Source organism: Pseudophryne corroboree, chromosome 2 (genome assembly GCF_028390025.1).
Source record: "Pseudophryne corroboree isolate aPseCor3 chromosome 2, aPseCor3.hap2, whole genome shotgun sequence".
Taxonomy (NCBI): Eukaryota; Metazoa; Chordata; class Amphibia; order Anura; family Myobatrachidae; genus Pseudophryne; species Pseudophryne corroboree.
The window spans coordinates 212,974,403-212,990,798 of record NC_086445.1 but is presented as its reverse complement, the minus strand read 5'-3'; the positions used below and the strand labels follow the sequence as shown (position 1 = coordinate 212,990,798).

The 16,396-nt window shown below is 42.5% G+C and overlaps 1 long non-coding RNA gene across 1 annotated transcript in view; it reads left to right on the top strand.

Annotated features, from left to right (window-relative positions):
* The window catches only part of LOC135009705 (uncharacterized), a 105,738-nt gene extending 94,259 nt beyond the window's left edge, over nt 1-11,479 (top strand). The window contains exons 2-5 of the long non-coding RNA XR_010209216.1: nt 10,052-10,075; nt 10,187-10,216; nt 11,086-11,172; nt 11,361-11,479. This is a non-coding gene — a long non-coding RNA (uncharacterized LOC135009705). The remainder of the gene's footprint in view (nt 1-10,051; nt 10,076-10,186; nt 10,217-11,085; nt 11,173-11,360) is intronic.
* The last annotated feature ends 4,917 nt before the right edge of the window (nt 11,480-16,396 follow it).

Here is a 16,396-nt window from a genome sequence, read left to right as displayed (position 1 = left end):
ACAAAAGGTGAAAATGGGCACCTCCAGGATTAGGGTCACTGAAGCATAAGGTTCATTAGTTTCATAGTAGATCTGCCCCTTGGTGTGGCTTACTGGAGAAGGAAGTACTATAGTGGGAGGAGAGTTATACCACAAGTGAGAGAGATTTTTTTTTTTAAGCAACTATCATGAATTGTTGAATTTTAATACAGCAGCACATAATTTTCCTAGCATCAGCAAGAGAAGGTGTCAAAAGACCAATATACCACTTCTAAAAAACCCACTTGAGGTCTCAGTTCATGGAAATGCTTTAACTACTCTAGCTAAAACTAATTTTTTGTAATTATTCCCAAATCATAGCATGAATTTTAAAATGTATTTAGAGAAAAAGAATCAGATGAACTTCCACATCACAGTTTTTATAATTGTCCCTTTCAACATCTTGTCTGGTATTGAAGTACCTGTTGGATGTATTTATACTTTAACAGAACCTGTAGTAGACTTTTACAGCGAATATCTCATGGAAAACCAGTGGAAAGGTTTAATTCAAACTTCTACATGTTGGAGATCCAAATTTCAAAATTATGATTTCAAAATGATGATTCATTGTCCACTTTGTGAATTATCGGGTAGATGTGTTGTAAACGACAAGCTTTGCCACAATTTGAGGAGAAGCAATAATGCGGAGATGTATTACCATCACGGCATCTGGAGAGGGGGAGAGAAATCTCCCTCCCTCTGGCGATCTCTGCAAGTCCTGCAGTGCGTTAGCACTAGGCTTGCTTCTTGGCCAACCCCAATGCAAAAGATCTTGCAATCATTGCAAGATCTCGTGTACATTGCATAGATGCATGCCTGCGTTGCACAGTACACAAATCGGCAGGCTGATTATGTTACAAAACAATAAGCCACAAAAGTGCTCTTCATTTGTTTAGTAACATCTGAATGATTTTTGTCACCATACTATTGTATACCAACAGCAAAATTGTTAGATGTCTGCAGATATCACAGAGAAAAGTTATTTCTCTACATTATCTGCCTTCATATATGTGGGCGTTTGATATAGGTGTCAACGCTGGTTATAGCACATTTGATACTTCTCGCCTCTTCATAATTGCCCCCCCCCCCCCCCATATGGCTTTAAAAAAGCCGTAACTAGACATTTTGGTGCCCTGTGCCAGAAAGAGAATTGGTGTCCCCCTCCCCATATTTACAGTAGGAGCATTGGGGGTCATTCCGAGTTGATCGCTCGCTAGCTAGTTTTAGCAGCCGTACAAACGCTATGCCGCCGCCCACTGGGGAGTGTATTTTAGCTTAGCAGAAGTGCGAACGCATGTGCAGCCGAGCTCTGCAAAAAAGGTTGTGCAGTTTCAGCGTAGCTCTGAACTTACTCAGCACTTGCGATCACTTCAGCCTATTCGTGCCTGGGTTTGACGTCATACACCCGCCCAGCGAACGCCCAGCTAAGTCTGCGTTTTTTCAGACACGCCTGAAAACGGTCAGTTCACACTCAGAAACGCCCCCTTCCTGTCAATCTTCTTGCGGCCGTCAGAGCGACTGAAAACTTTGCTACAACCTGTGCACAACCACAACGGGCTTTGTACCTGTACGACGCGTGTGCGCATTGCGGCCCATACGCATGCGCAGAAATGCTGTTTTTTCACCTGATCGCTGCGAGCAATCAACTCAGAATGACCCCCTTGCGCGCCGAAGACCCGTGGCAAAAAATGCAGGGGCGTGGCTTCATAGGGGAACCTTTTCACATTACCAATTCACATTACACCACACAGTGGTATCCATTAATCACATTACACCACACAGTAGTGCCCCTCCCTTAAACATGTTATGCCGGGTAGATCCCCTTACACAAATTACGGCTGGTAAAGCCCCTTCTTCTTATTATTATTATTATTACTACATTTTATTTATAAGGCGCCAGAAGTGTTTCGCAGCGCCAGTACAGGGAGACAAAACTTAACATTGCAGTAAATAAATAACAAAAGTAGAGTACAGGTAACAAAGAGCACCACAATTCTCAAAACATAATACAGCTTAGATGTAAGTGGCGAGCGAGTGATCAGCGTACAACTAGGAGCTGGTGGCCATAGACATAGATGAAACTTTACCAGCAGGAGAAAAAGCGGGTAAAGATGGTCGCTGAGTAGGAGAGGGCTGTGAGTGAAATGTGTTGAGAAGAGGTTTTTGATAACAAGAGAAAAGAGGGCCCTGCTCTGAGGACCTAACAATCTAGTAGGAAGGGGCGACAGACAGATGACATGAGGTGCAAGCAAGTGGGAGGTAGCCTGATGGCAGGATGTAAGCAAAGCAGAGATGTTCAAGGCATGAGGCAGGGGGTTGGAGGAGCAGCCTCAGGACTAGGTTATGCATCAGAAGGGTACGCTTTGATGAATAGGTGGGTTTTCAATGCCCGTTTGAAGCTTTGCAAGGTCGGGGAGAGTCTAATGGAGAGGGGGAGCGGGTTCCACTGATAGATTGCAGCACGGGCAAAATCTTGAACTCGACCGTGGGAAGCAGTGACCAGGGTAGAGGAGCGGTGACGGTCATTGACTGACCATAGGGGGCAGGAGGGAGTATGAAGGGAGAGGATGTTGGAGATGTAGGGAGCAGTGGAATTAGAGATCGCTTTGTATGTGAGGGTGAGGAAATTGAAGAGAATTCTGTAGGGGAATGGGAGCCAGTGCAGATTTTGTTGAAGGGGAGTAGCAGATGTGGGCTCTACCATGTTACACCAGGTAGAGCCCCTTATATACATTACGCCAGGTAGAGCACCTTATACACATTACGCTAGGTAGAGCCCCTTAAACACATTATGCCAGGTAGAGCCCCTTAAACACATTACACCAGGTCGAGCTCCTTATACACATTGGGGGTAATTCCAAGTTGATCGCAGCAGGATTTTTGTTAGCAATTGGGCAAAACCATGTGCACTGCAGGGGAGGCAGATATAACATGTGCAGAGAGAGTTAGATTTGGGTGGGGTGTGTTCGATCTGCAATCTAATTTGCAGTGTAAAAATAAAGCAGCCAGTATTTACCCTGCACAGAAATAAAATAACCCACCCAAATCTAACTCTTTCTGCAAATGTTATATCTGCCTCCCCTGCAGTGCACATGGTTTTGCCCAATTGCTATCAAAAATCCTGCTGCGATCAACTTGGAATTACCCCCATTGCACCAGAGACCCTTATACACATTATGCCAAGCAGAGCTCTTTATACACATTACACCTGGTAGAGCCCCTTAGACACATTATTGCCAGGTAGAGCTCCTTATACACATTATGCCAGGTAAAGCTCCTTACACACATTACGCCAGGTAGAGCTACTAAAACACATTATGCCAGGTAGAGCCCCTTATACACATTACTCCAGGTAGAGCCACTTATACATATTATGGCAGGTAGAGCACCTTATACACAATACGCTAGGTAGAGTACATTAAACACATTATACCAGGTAGAGCCCCTTATACACATTACACCAGGTAGGACTTCTTATAATCATTACGCCTGGTAGAGCCCCTTAAAGTTACCAATTTTATATCTGCAAATTCTTCTCCATTGTCTATTCCATTGAAAAATATGCCTTTTCTTTAGACCAAATGCATGAGGCTTGTCAGCAGTTAAAGTTACTTGGTACTATGACACCACTTATGGGTCATCCCAACGCAACCAGGTTTTATGCTTTGGACACGGCAGTAGCCACCGATGTTTCTCAGTCAGTGGGACACAAAGCACTCTGCATTTATGTGTATTCTTTTTCTCAATGGCTCTTCCCAGCAGAGCACAGTCATGGCTTAGGTGTTAAGGAGTTGCAAGCCATCAGATGTGCTTTCCATGAGATGGAGGACAGAACACATCCTATTACTGTTTATACTGATCTACACTATTTAAGGAATGTCATATGTCTATATGCCAATAGTTGGGATACTTACTACTGTATTCCTCTTATAAATTCCTCTTTCAAATTACTCATAAACCATTTCAATAATGCACTGGTGTTATTCAATGTTTCTTCATGTTCATAAATTCTTTATTACTACAACTTATGCCAGGACCATAGCAGGGTAATTCACCACTCAGTGCCAGTCGTCTCCCCCAAACATGTGATGTAATGATGTCACAACTAGAGGGCAGGGTCACCGGTTCGAGGACTTAACTATCTGCCCTGTGCATCCTTATGACACTCCTGGCGGTTCTGCTAGCTATCTGACCAATCAGTGCATCCCAGTGCACACCCCTCTCTAAAGTCCTGAGGGAGATGCTTTCTCAGTAATTGGGATGCATGGAAGAATTGGGAGGGATAGAAAATGAATGACTTAGCACTTATGAAACAATTCAATACTTTTTTGAGACAAAAGCTGTGGTACAGATGTAGCCACCTTTATCTTGACTGTTTCTCCGCCGAGACGGGCGTTTAGCCACGCTAAGGCGATAGCTGAGTTTAATCACAGGCAGGCGCGTTGAGACGATCTAGATACTCATCATGCATTACACATCTCCACCACTGTGTGGCTAATGCTCCACTAATCCAGTACTTTCGATCGTACAGTATAGCGGCGGATTGATCTACAGCTCTGGCAATACTGTAGGCGTAACGGGAGGCGGTGGAAAAAGTATGGAGTACAGTACTGTATGTGTATGGAGACGCAACTACAGTAATTGTGTAAAAGGAAGAATGTACAGTACAATGTATAAACACTGTGCTTTTAAAATATATGAGCGTCTGAGTTCGCTAATGCATAATGGGAATGGAGGACTAGCAGAAGGCGGAGGAAAACACCGTGCTTTACAAATGCGAGCGTCCGAGTCCTCTAAGGCATAAACCAACAGCAATGGGGCGGGGGCCGGGCGCTGTTTGCAGTACTTTCACACATGAAATTAGAAATCTCTCATGAGGCGTCGTGGGCTAGGGGTGAAGGCTCCCACCTCCCTCACTGGGGGTCCAGGGTTCGAGACATGATGTGCTTTCTTTCTTTTTTTTTTTTTTTTCTGTAATAATGCACTGTATTATTTTATTTACATTGTAAGACAGTCAATGGAAGGATGCACACAGGTTTCACATAAATCAAAGTACATCTGCAGGAGCGATTCTTTACGCTAAATGCACCCAAACAGCGTGAATGAAATGAGTGTATTCTGACGCTACCAACTAAGCAAAACAGTACTGTAGATCTTCAGCGTTTGTGCATTGCACAGGACCTGAATTTCCTCCCTGTGCAGGCCCCCAGGGGGGAAGGGCGATGGGGGTAGGGGGGAGACGATGGAAAATACTGTGCCTTTGAAATGCAATTACAGTACATGAGCGTCCGAGTACACTACGGCATACTGTAAACCAACACCAATGGGAAGGAAGTGCCAACCTTATTTTTAATGTGTTCCCGTGACATTCACTTTAACATTTTTTTTTTTCTCTCCAATACAGTACATCCAATGGAAGGATGCACACAGGTTTCACATAAATCAAAGTACATCTGCAGGAGCGATTCTTTACGCTAAATGCAACCTACAGTACGGTACTGTAAGTGAGCAAAATAGTACTACAGTGGGCGTTTGTGTATTGCACATGACCTGCATTCCCTCCCTGTCTACTGCATGATCTGTGCAGGCTCCCATGGGGGAAGGGCAACAGGCTAGCAGGAGGCGGAGGAAAACACCGTGCTTTACAAATGCGAGCGTCCGAGTCCTCTAAGGCATAAACCAACAGCAATGGGGCGAGGGCCGGGCGCTGTTTGCAGTACTTTCACACATGAAATTAGAAATCTCTCATGAGGCATCGTGGGCTAGGGGTGAAGGCTCCCACCTCCCTCACTGGGGGTCCAGGGTTCGAGACATGATGTGCTTTCTTTCTTTTTTTTTTTTTTTTTCTGTAATAATGCACTGTATTATTTTATTTACATTGTAAGACAGTCAATGGAAGGATGCACACAGGTTTCACATAAATCAAAGTACATCTGCAGGAGCGATTCTTTACGCTAAATGCACCCAAACAGCGTGAATGAAATGAGTGTATTCTGACGCTACCAACTAAGCAAAACAGTACTGTAGATCTTCAGCGTTTGTGCATTGCACAGGACCTGAATTTCCTCCCTGTGCAGGCCCCCAGGGGGGAAGGGCGATGGGGGTAGGGGGGAGACGATGGAAAATACTGTGCCTTTGAAATGCAATTACAGTACATGAGCGTCCGAGTACACTACGGCATACTGTAAACCAACACCAATGGGAAGGAAGTGCCAACCTTATTTTTAATGTGTTCCCGTGACATTCACTTTAACATTTTTTTTTTCTCTCCAATACAGTACATCCAATGGAAGGATGCACACAGGTTTCACATAAATCAAAGTACATCTGCAGGAGCGATTCTTTACGCTAAATGCAACCTACAGTACGGTACTGTAAGTGAGCAAAATAGTACTACAGTGGGCGTTTGTGTATTGCACATGACCTGCATTCCCTCCCTGTCTACTGCATGATCTGTGCAGGCTCCCATGGGGGAAGGGCAACAGGCTAGCAGGAGGCGGAGGAAAACACCGTGCTTTACAAATGCGAGCGTCCGAGTCCTCTAAGGCATAAACCAACAGCAATGGGGCGAGGGCCGGGCGCTGTTTGCAGTACTTTCACACATGAAATTAGAAATCTCTCATGAGGCATCGTGGGCTAGGGGTGAAGGCTCCCACCTCCCTCACTGGGGGTCCAGGGTTCGAGACATGATGTGCTTTCTTTCTTTTTTTTTTTTTTTTTCTGTAATAATGCACTGTATTATTTTATTTACATTGTAAGACAGTCAATGGAAGGATGCACACAGGTTTCACATAAATCAAAGTACATCTGCAGGAGCGATTCTTTACGCTAAATGCACCCAAACAGCGTGAATGAAATGAGTGTATTCTGACGCTACCAACTAAGCAAAACAGTACTGTAGATCTTCAGCGTTTGTGCATTGCACAGGACCTGAATTTCCTCCCTGTGCAGGCCCCCAGGGGGGAAGGGCGATGGGGGTAGGGGGGAGACGATGGAAAATACTGTGCCTTTGAAATGCAATTACAGTACATGAGCGTCCGAGTACACTACGGCATACTGTAAACCAACACCAATGGGAAGGAAGTGCCAACCTTATTTTTAATGTGTTCCCGTGACATTCACTTTAACATTTTTTTTTTTCTCTCCAATACAGTACATCCAATGGAAGGATGCACACAGGTTTCACATAAATCAAAGTACATCTGCAGGAGCGATTCTTTACGCTAAATGCAACCTACAGTACGGTACTGTAAGTGAGCAAAATAGTACTACAGTGGGCGTTTGTGTATTGCACATGACCTGCATTCCCTCCCTGTCTACTGCATGATCTGTGCAGGCTCCCATGGGGGAAGGGCAACAGGCTAGCAGGAGGCGGAGGAAAACACCGTGCTTTACAAATGCGAGCGTCCGAGTCCTCTAAGGCATAAACCAACAGCAATGGGGCGAGGGCCGGGCGCTGTTTGCAGTACTTTCACACATGAAATTAGAAATCTCTCATGAGGCATCGTGGGCTAGGGGTGAAGGCTCCCACCTCCCTCACTGGGGGTCCAGGGTTCGAGACATGATGTGCTTTCTTTCTTTTTTTTTTTTTTTTCTGTAATAATGCACTGTATTATTTTATTTACATTGTAAGACAGTCAATGGAAGGATGCACACAGGTTTCACATAAATCAAAGTACATCTGCAGGAGCGATTCTTTACGCTAAATGCACCCAAACAGCGTGAATGAAATGAGTGTATTCTGACGCTACCAACTAAGCAAAACAGTACTGTAGATCTTCAGCGTTTGTGCATTGCACAGGACCTGAATTTCCTCCCTGTGCAGGCCCCCAGGGGGAAGGGCGATGGGGGTAGGGGGGAGACGATGGAAAATACTGTGCCTTTGAAATGCAATTACAGTACATGAGCGTCCGAGTACACTACGGCATACTGTAAACCAACACCAATGGGAAGGAAGTGCCAACCTTATTTTTAATGTGTTCCCGTGACATTCACTTTAACATTTTTTTTTTTCTCTCCAATACAGTACATCCAATGGAAGGATGCACACAGGTTTCACATAAATCAAAGTACATCTGCAGGAGCGATTCTTTACGCTAAATGCAACCTACAGTACGGTACTGTAAGTGAGCAAAATAGTACTACAGTGGGCGTTTGTGTATTGCACATGACCTGCATTCCCTCCCTGTCTACTGCATGATCTGTGCAGGCTCCCATGGGGGAAGGGCAACAGGCTAGCAGGAGGCGGAGGAAAACACCGTGCTTTACAAATGCGAGCGTCCGAGTCCTCTAAGGCATAAACCAACAGCAATGGGGCGAGGGCCGGGCGCTGTTTGCAGTACTTTCACACATGAAATTAGAAATCTCTCATGAGGCATCGTGGGCTAGGGGTGAAGGCTCCCACCTCCCTCACTGGGGGTCCAGGGTTCGAGACATGATGTGCTTTCTTTCTTTTTTTTTTTTTTTTTCTGTAATAATGCACTGTATTATTTTATTTACATTGTAAGACAGTCAATGGAAGGATGCACACAGGTTTCACATAAATCAAAGTACATCTGCAGGAGCGATTCTTTACGCTAAATGCACCCAAACAGCGTGAATGAAATGAGTGTATTCTGACGGACTGTGCATCTTCGGTATTTGTGTATAGCATAAGACCTGTGAAGGCTCCCAGGAGGGAAGGGCGTAGGGCAAGACAGTGGAAAATACTGTGGTCAAAGAAAGGGCATATTTAAAACTAAGGGAAACTGTCACAAAGTACAGTAACTACAGTACTGTACGTTGAATGCCTGGAACGCACGACGTCTGAGACGCACGACGTCTGAGACGCACGACGTCTGGATCGCTCATTGAGCATAAGCATGGCTGCTGTACGTGACCGTCCCTATGCTCTGGGTGAGCTGCGTCTCCTCGTTCGCTGGCGGGACAGAACTCTCGCCAGCAACGAGGAGAAAGTTAGAGCATATAGGAGGGCAAGTAGGGCTATCCTCCAGACCTACAACCGGAGGAGAACGGTGAGGTCTCTCCAGAGGAGATGGAGCGACCTCGTGAGGAGGACCCCACGACGCCTGCAGGCCATAAGGGATTGTAAGTACAGTACATTACTGTAGATTACTGTACTTTAAGTTACTGTAGTTACAGGTACAGTACATTATAGCAGGGGCTGCTGTAGCAGCAGGTATCCGGTCTATACAGCACTGTACAGTATTTGTGGTAAACAAATGGTTAAACAAGGACCAAACATTAACCCGGGTCAAAAGGTCAATTTGTTTTTTTGCGTCGACCTAGATGGTGCGGCTTTTGAAATTGGTTGACACCAGTTACTGTAGGTTGACATGGTCGTTAAGTTGACATGGAAAAAGATCGACATGCGTTTTACAAAAACAATTGTTATTTTTTTAAACTTGTGTATATACAGTAGTTCTTTACAATCCAGGTGGTCTACGATTGTGCAGTGTACAGTATCATGCAGTGTACAGTATATGCAATGTATCACAGTGTATCGTGCTGCGTAATTGCAGCGTGTCATGCAGTGTACATTCAGTATATGGTATTGTGCAGTGAGTGTAATACATAGTGAATCACATCGTGCAGCAGAGCCGGCCTTAGGCATAGGCAAACTACAGTAGGCAAATGCCTAGGGCATTTGCTATGCTTAGGGGCACCAGCAGCTTCTGCTGATTAAAATGATATGCGGCATGCCTATATTTTGCGTGACTGCGGCTGTATCTGTACCTGGCTAGGGCCAGCACTGTCGTGCAGTGTACTGTATACACATGTGGTAATTGCAGTACTGTACAGTATACATAATTCAAAAGAAAAAAGAGTTGCTACCTTATTCTAGTCATAATCACCGGCATACGGGTCACTCACAAATTTTCTGATGGTCTCGGTGGGGTCCCTTGGAATCACCATGCCTGTCACAAGCATACCTTTTTTTACCCACCTGACACTGGGCCTGGACACTAGTGTACTATTACTATACTTTTTACTGTATACTGTATCTTATAATATTCTTCTCTTTTACCCACAGACGACGAGCCAGAATACATTTTTGGTAAATATACTGTACAGTAGCAATAGTTGGTACTGTAATTACAGTATTTTTTTTCTCCAACATTATTTTAAGTCAAACTGATATGACTAACTGTATTTTATCTTTTTACAGTCCGTCGCCAACCAGTGGAGGAGACACCTGGTAATAAAATATAAATACATAATGCACTGTACTGTATTCTAACTTACTGTAACATGTATAACACTGAGCTGATCATCTTCACACCCTCTGACATAACCTTACAGTACATACTGTACTTTCTCTCTTTTTTCACCCTCTTCACTCCACAAATGCATGCTGCCTTTCCTGACTACTGATATAATAGTGTGCAGAGCGTAGCGAGGCACCGTGCCCACCGCATGGCGAGCGAAGCAAGCATAACGAGAATAAGAGACACTATTGCATGATATGTTGTGAATAAAGTTGCAGTACTGTGTGGCGTCATTTCAGATTGGGGAATTACTGTGTGTCCATGCCCCTTCCCAGCAAGAACATGCACCGTTTTGGGATGCACACCGAATGTGCACACTGTTGCTATTTTAAACATACAGTACTGTAGGTTGGAGGAGCACCAAAATGAGGACTGCTATGGTTGAGGGGTGATGGTGCTGGGAAAGGGGTACAGGATCAGAGGCGGAAATAGCGTCTGTGCAAGGGGGCAGCATCCAAAAACTTGACTAGGGAATCATAATATTTATGGCTGGCTCTGAGTACAGTCCACTATTATTGATAGTACTCCCTACAACACCACCTACAGTACTGTAACCCTCTTTTTTCTGAAGCGGTCATGAAATGTCATGACTGCTAATACATACAGTAAATGTCTACAGTATTTGTACTGTGGTGTTTTATTCCTTTGACAATTTGTTTATGACCTATTGAAGCTAAACTCTTGTACAGTACTTTATATTTTGAATACCAGCAATACAGTATAATACTGTACCTACAGTATACAGTAATAATTGTATAGTATTTGAATGTGACTAAATGTTTTTTTTTCTCCAATATAGTGCCAATGATTTATGGGGGCCCCAGACAGGGGCAAGATAGGTGGGCTGGCCCAGAAGCGGGCAGGCAGCAGCCCACTTATACAAGAGGTAAACTAAAGCAATGTTTAAATTACCTCGACAGCATACAGTAGTGTTTGATTTACTGTACTGACAATACAGTACTGTACATTGTAAATAACAAGATTGTCTAATATAGAGTAAAGTACTGTATTGCCATTACTACACTGTAAAGTATTCAGTATTTGTTTTGTAATACTGTCCTTTTTTTCCCACAGAACAGTTGCAGCGTGCCGTTCTGCTCCTGCGGGTGGTGGTCCACCTCTTAGTGGACCACTTTTTTAATTTGTTGTTAAGATCATTTTAAATTTTTTTTTTTTTTTTTAATAAATGTTTGTTATTGTACTCCATTGTATAGTATCTTTTTCTACTGTATAAGATAGGCATACTGTACACCATACAATTATCTGGCAGATAATCTGCAAGATCTGGCTGTTTGTAATGAAATTCTCTCGTAATTTAGCTGTGGTGTACCTCCTGAGTGTGCTGGCGTGCTTTCTGTCCAGTTTGGGGTGATTTGGAGCAAGTTTGGTCGGCCATCTGGCCGACATGTGCTGTCGACTGTTTGGCAAACATGTGTTTTCCCTCCAGCATGTGTGTGTCAGGCATTTTGTGTGTGTCAGGCATTTTGTGTGTGTCAGGCATTTTATGTGTGTCAGGCATTGCTGTGTGGTTCCACAAATGTTAGTGTGTCAAAGTGCTGACCACTGACACCACTATTTCACTTTGGACCGCATGCCTTTTGTGGAACCACACAGCCCAGCATGACTTATTGCTGGGCTGTGTGGTTCCACAAATGTTAGCGTGTCAAAGTGCTGACCACTGACACCACTATTTCACTTTGGACCGCATGCCTTTTGTGGAACCACACAGCCCAGCATGACTTATTGCTGGGCTGTGTGGTTCCACAAATGTTAGCGTGTCAAAGTGCTGACCACTGACACCACTATTTCACTTTGGACCGCATGCCTTTTGTGGAACCACACAGCCCAGCATGACTTATTGCTGGGCTGTGTGGTTCCACAAATTTTCTTGGAAAACAAATGAACATGAGTGTCTTTACTTTAATACTTTTTTTTTTTTTTCCCCACAGATATCTATATACACAAGAAAAGAATGTAACGAAGAACAAACTACTTTTTTGTTTTAATTAACTTTCAAACTTTATTTAAAAAAAAACACCTTTTTTTTCTTCAATAAACTTTTAAAAATAGAAGTTTCCTGTGGTTTTTATTAAAATATGAAATGCAAGATGCCTAACCAAGTTGTTTTACATACAGTATACCACTCTTAATTGAATTCCCATCATACAGTACAGTAGTACTAATTTATACAGTACAGGAAGTTGGGAATACAAACATTGGAAACCACGTCATGTTTATTTTAAGAAACACTTTATTTACGGACAAAATCATTTGGAACATGTAACATCACACATACTGTACTGTATTGTAATAAAGCCAACATCACACATACTGTACGGTACTTTAATCAAAAGGTAACAGCACAAATACAGTAACAATATCAACTTTAACATTTTTATAATTTATTTTTTTGTGGTGGTGGTGCGGGGTAATGGTTTTTGTACTTTATTTTTAGGTTTTGCTTTTTTGAATTATTTTTCGTTTTTGTCTTTTGCTTTTTAACACTGTCGCATACGGACACCAGAATAGAGGACTGACAACAGCAGCCCCTGGATGGAAACGCAGCCCAAGGCCCCAGATGGACACAGCACAATGGACTCGGCTGCTACTGGATAGATACAGCAGCGCCCAAAAAATCAACAGGAATAAAAGGCGTCTCAGTCACCGCCCCGCTACCCACTTTGCAAAGCTGTTTCCTCGTAAGCAGACTTGCTGTGTGGATCTTCTCCGACCTTTCAGAAATCTCCTGATAATTTGCTCTCCGTTTCTGCCTTCGAAAACTTCTTCACAGGCCATACTGTTCCAGCTCATTGACACAGTTTCGTCATACAGTATTTGACCGGTAATTCTTTCATTTACGGTTTACAATTATTTATATACTGTACGTAAATGATGAATGTCCCTGTGCATTGCTCCATGGCCTATACAACTTATCCCGGTGTATTTTAAAATGTATACCATCTCTCACTCCATATCCGAGCGCTGCCACGTGCTGGGAGTTCACGGTCGGCGGCCATTTTGTCAGGTTGCTAAGCGATCCAGCTCGGTATACCGTAATGTGCATAGACCTCGCTTATCCCAATGTAATTGAGCTAGGGGATTGTGACGCTCCTTCAGCATTGCCCCCTGAACTGTGAAATGTATGCCATATTGTATCTCACTACATATCCGAGCGCTGCCACGTGCTGGGAGTTCACGGTCGGCGGCCATGTTGTCAGGTTGCTAAGCGATCCAGCTCGGTATACCGTAATGTGCATAGACCTCGCTTATCCCAATGTAATTGAGCTAGGGGATTGTGACGCTCCTTCAGCATTGCCCCCTGAACTGTGAAATGTATGCCATATTGTATCTCACTACATATCCGAGCGCTGCCACGTGCTGGGAGTTCACGGTCGGCGGCCATTTTGTCAGGTTGCTAAGCGATCCAGCTCGGTATACCGTAATGTGCATAGACCTCGCTTATCCCAATGTAATTGAGCTAGGGGATTGTGACGCTCCTTCAGCATTGCCCCCTGAACTGTGAAATGTATGCCATACTGTATCTCACTACATATACGAGCGCTGCCACGTGCTGGGGGTTCACGGTCGGTGGCCATTTTTAGTGTGCATAGAACTCGCTTATCCACATAGGCCCCTGTGTTTTTAACTACTATATTGAGATGCACATTTCTAGGCCTACAGTATTTAATATACAGTAAGCAGCATTGTTGTTAGGCAATAATTGAAGAATTTACATACAGTACTGACATGTACTGTATGTAATGCTTGTACATCATGTCAGTCGACCCTTATGCTGTACACTACTGTAAGTCTCACAGGGCCCATGCACTTCCAAGGAGGGTTATTTACTGTACTGTATCTGTTTCATACAGGAAACTAATTGCAGTCCATAACACTGAAGTTGTATTTTCAGTACTGTACAGTATACAATACTTAAATTTGAACATCAGGTACTGGATAGTAAACATGTACAGTATTAACTTCTATCATAAAACTCTTATGCATTTTCAGATGTGTAAATTTTAGACTACAGTATTCACAAATGTTTTCTCTCCATACAGGAATTATAGTTGGACAACATGCCAGTAACTATCAACAAAACGATGAGCAAGATAATCGCCAACATGAAAAAAGAAAATAAAACCATCAAAGAGATCCATGCATGGCTCAAGGAAAGTGGCATTATAGTCACTTTAGAAACGGTGCGCTATCATGCATTCGAGAGAACAACGCCCAGATTTGTATTTCCTACAAAATGCACATGGTACGTACTGTACACTACTGTAATGTTTAAATGACTTGCTTTATACCATAAACAATTTTTTTGAAATAAAATAAAAACTTCATCAATTGTAACTGTGATTGTGCTGTTCATGAATTCATATTTTTCATACTGTATTGTACTGTAGGAGAGTGCAACAAATTGTGGAGGAACTAACTCGTGAGGATGATGAGCGTACTGCTCTGCAAATAAAACGAATTCTCCATTCCAAGTATGACCTGGACATATCGGCCACCAGCATCAGAAGGATGCGACGGAAAATGGGATGGACCTTTGGCGCAACAAGGTAAAATACTGAAAGCAGTATAAACCATACAGTAAATGCACTGTTAATAATCCCTTGATACGTGATATAATAATGCCATAAATCATTATACAGAGTGTGTACTTTATACTATATACAGTATGTGTGTGTGTATATACTGTATATATTCTATCCCAAAAGAGATACCTACTGTATAGGCACTCAGAGACAGCAATGAAGCATTGCCGGCTTATTGTGATGATTACATACTGTATACTGTGTGTGTGTGTTTGTGTGTATGTACAGTATGTATATATATATTACTCTGTATGTAACTTAATGTACTGTATGTACAGTTTAATGTATACAGTAGGTATATAATACAGTATACTGCACATACAGTCTACTGTATATACAGTAATCTGTAAATCTGTAATTTCATAACTGTATCTGATTTCATTATTTTTGGCTCTTCACAGGATATCTCCAATGATAAGAGATGTGAATAAAGAAAAGAGAGTGGAACAGGCACGGCGATGGATTGAGAGTGGTGAAACATTTGATGATGTCATTTTCACAGATGAATCGTCTGTTGCCCTTGAGCGGTTCTCCAGAATGTCATTCAGGAAACGTAACCATATCTCTTTAAAACCACGCCCAAAGCATCCATTGAAAGTCCATGTATGGGGAGGCATATCACGATTAGGAGCTGGTCCCCTATTATTTTTCGAAGGTACAGTACTATACTTTATTCTGTGCCTGTGTTCTGTAAAAATACATGTTGTACTGTAGAGTACGTGTAACTGCACAATAAAAGGAGTTGCTTATTAATGAACAACATTTTTTGATTTCTGTAGGAATCATGGATAAGAAATATTTCCAAGAAACAATAGTAGAGAAATGTATGGTGCCATTTGTGAATAAATATTACCCAACTCACCATAGGATATTCCAAGACAATGATCCTAAACACTCCGCCTCAGCCAAATTTATGGAAGAGAAAGGTATGAATTGGGAACGCACACCACCAGAGTGAGTATTCTTTCAACAGTGTACAAGTAAAATTTTGGATAGCACTCTAGTACTGTAAAAAAAAATTTTGTTTAATAAACAGTACAATATTGTATGTTTAATTTTCTCTATTTACTGTAATGTAATTAATTTTTTCTATACGCTTTTTTTTTATTTTTATATAGATCACCAGACATGAACCCAATCGAATTAGTGTGGGCTCAATTGAAGAGGTACGTTAGGAGTGTTGCAAAGCCAACAACAAAACAGCAACTGGTGGATGGGATAAAGAAATTTTGGCTAGAAGTACTCACACCTGAACATTGTAATAATTATATAAATCACCTGTATAAAGTATTACCTGTTGTAGTTGAAAGAAATGGTCAAGCCACAAATATGTAGTTCTGTATTTTCTGTTTAAAATTTTAAATTGGTGCATTATTAAAAAAAATGATAAAATTGCCTTTGTCTGATTATTGCATAAACTAATGTAGAATATTATACAGTAGTAATGTTATTGATGTGTACTGTATGAACAGTTATTTTCAGTTTTATAAGTCCTGAATAAGAGTA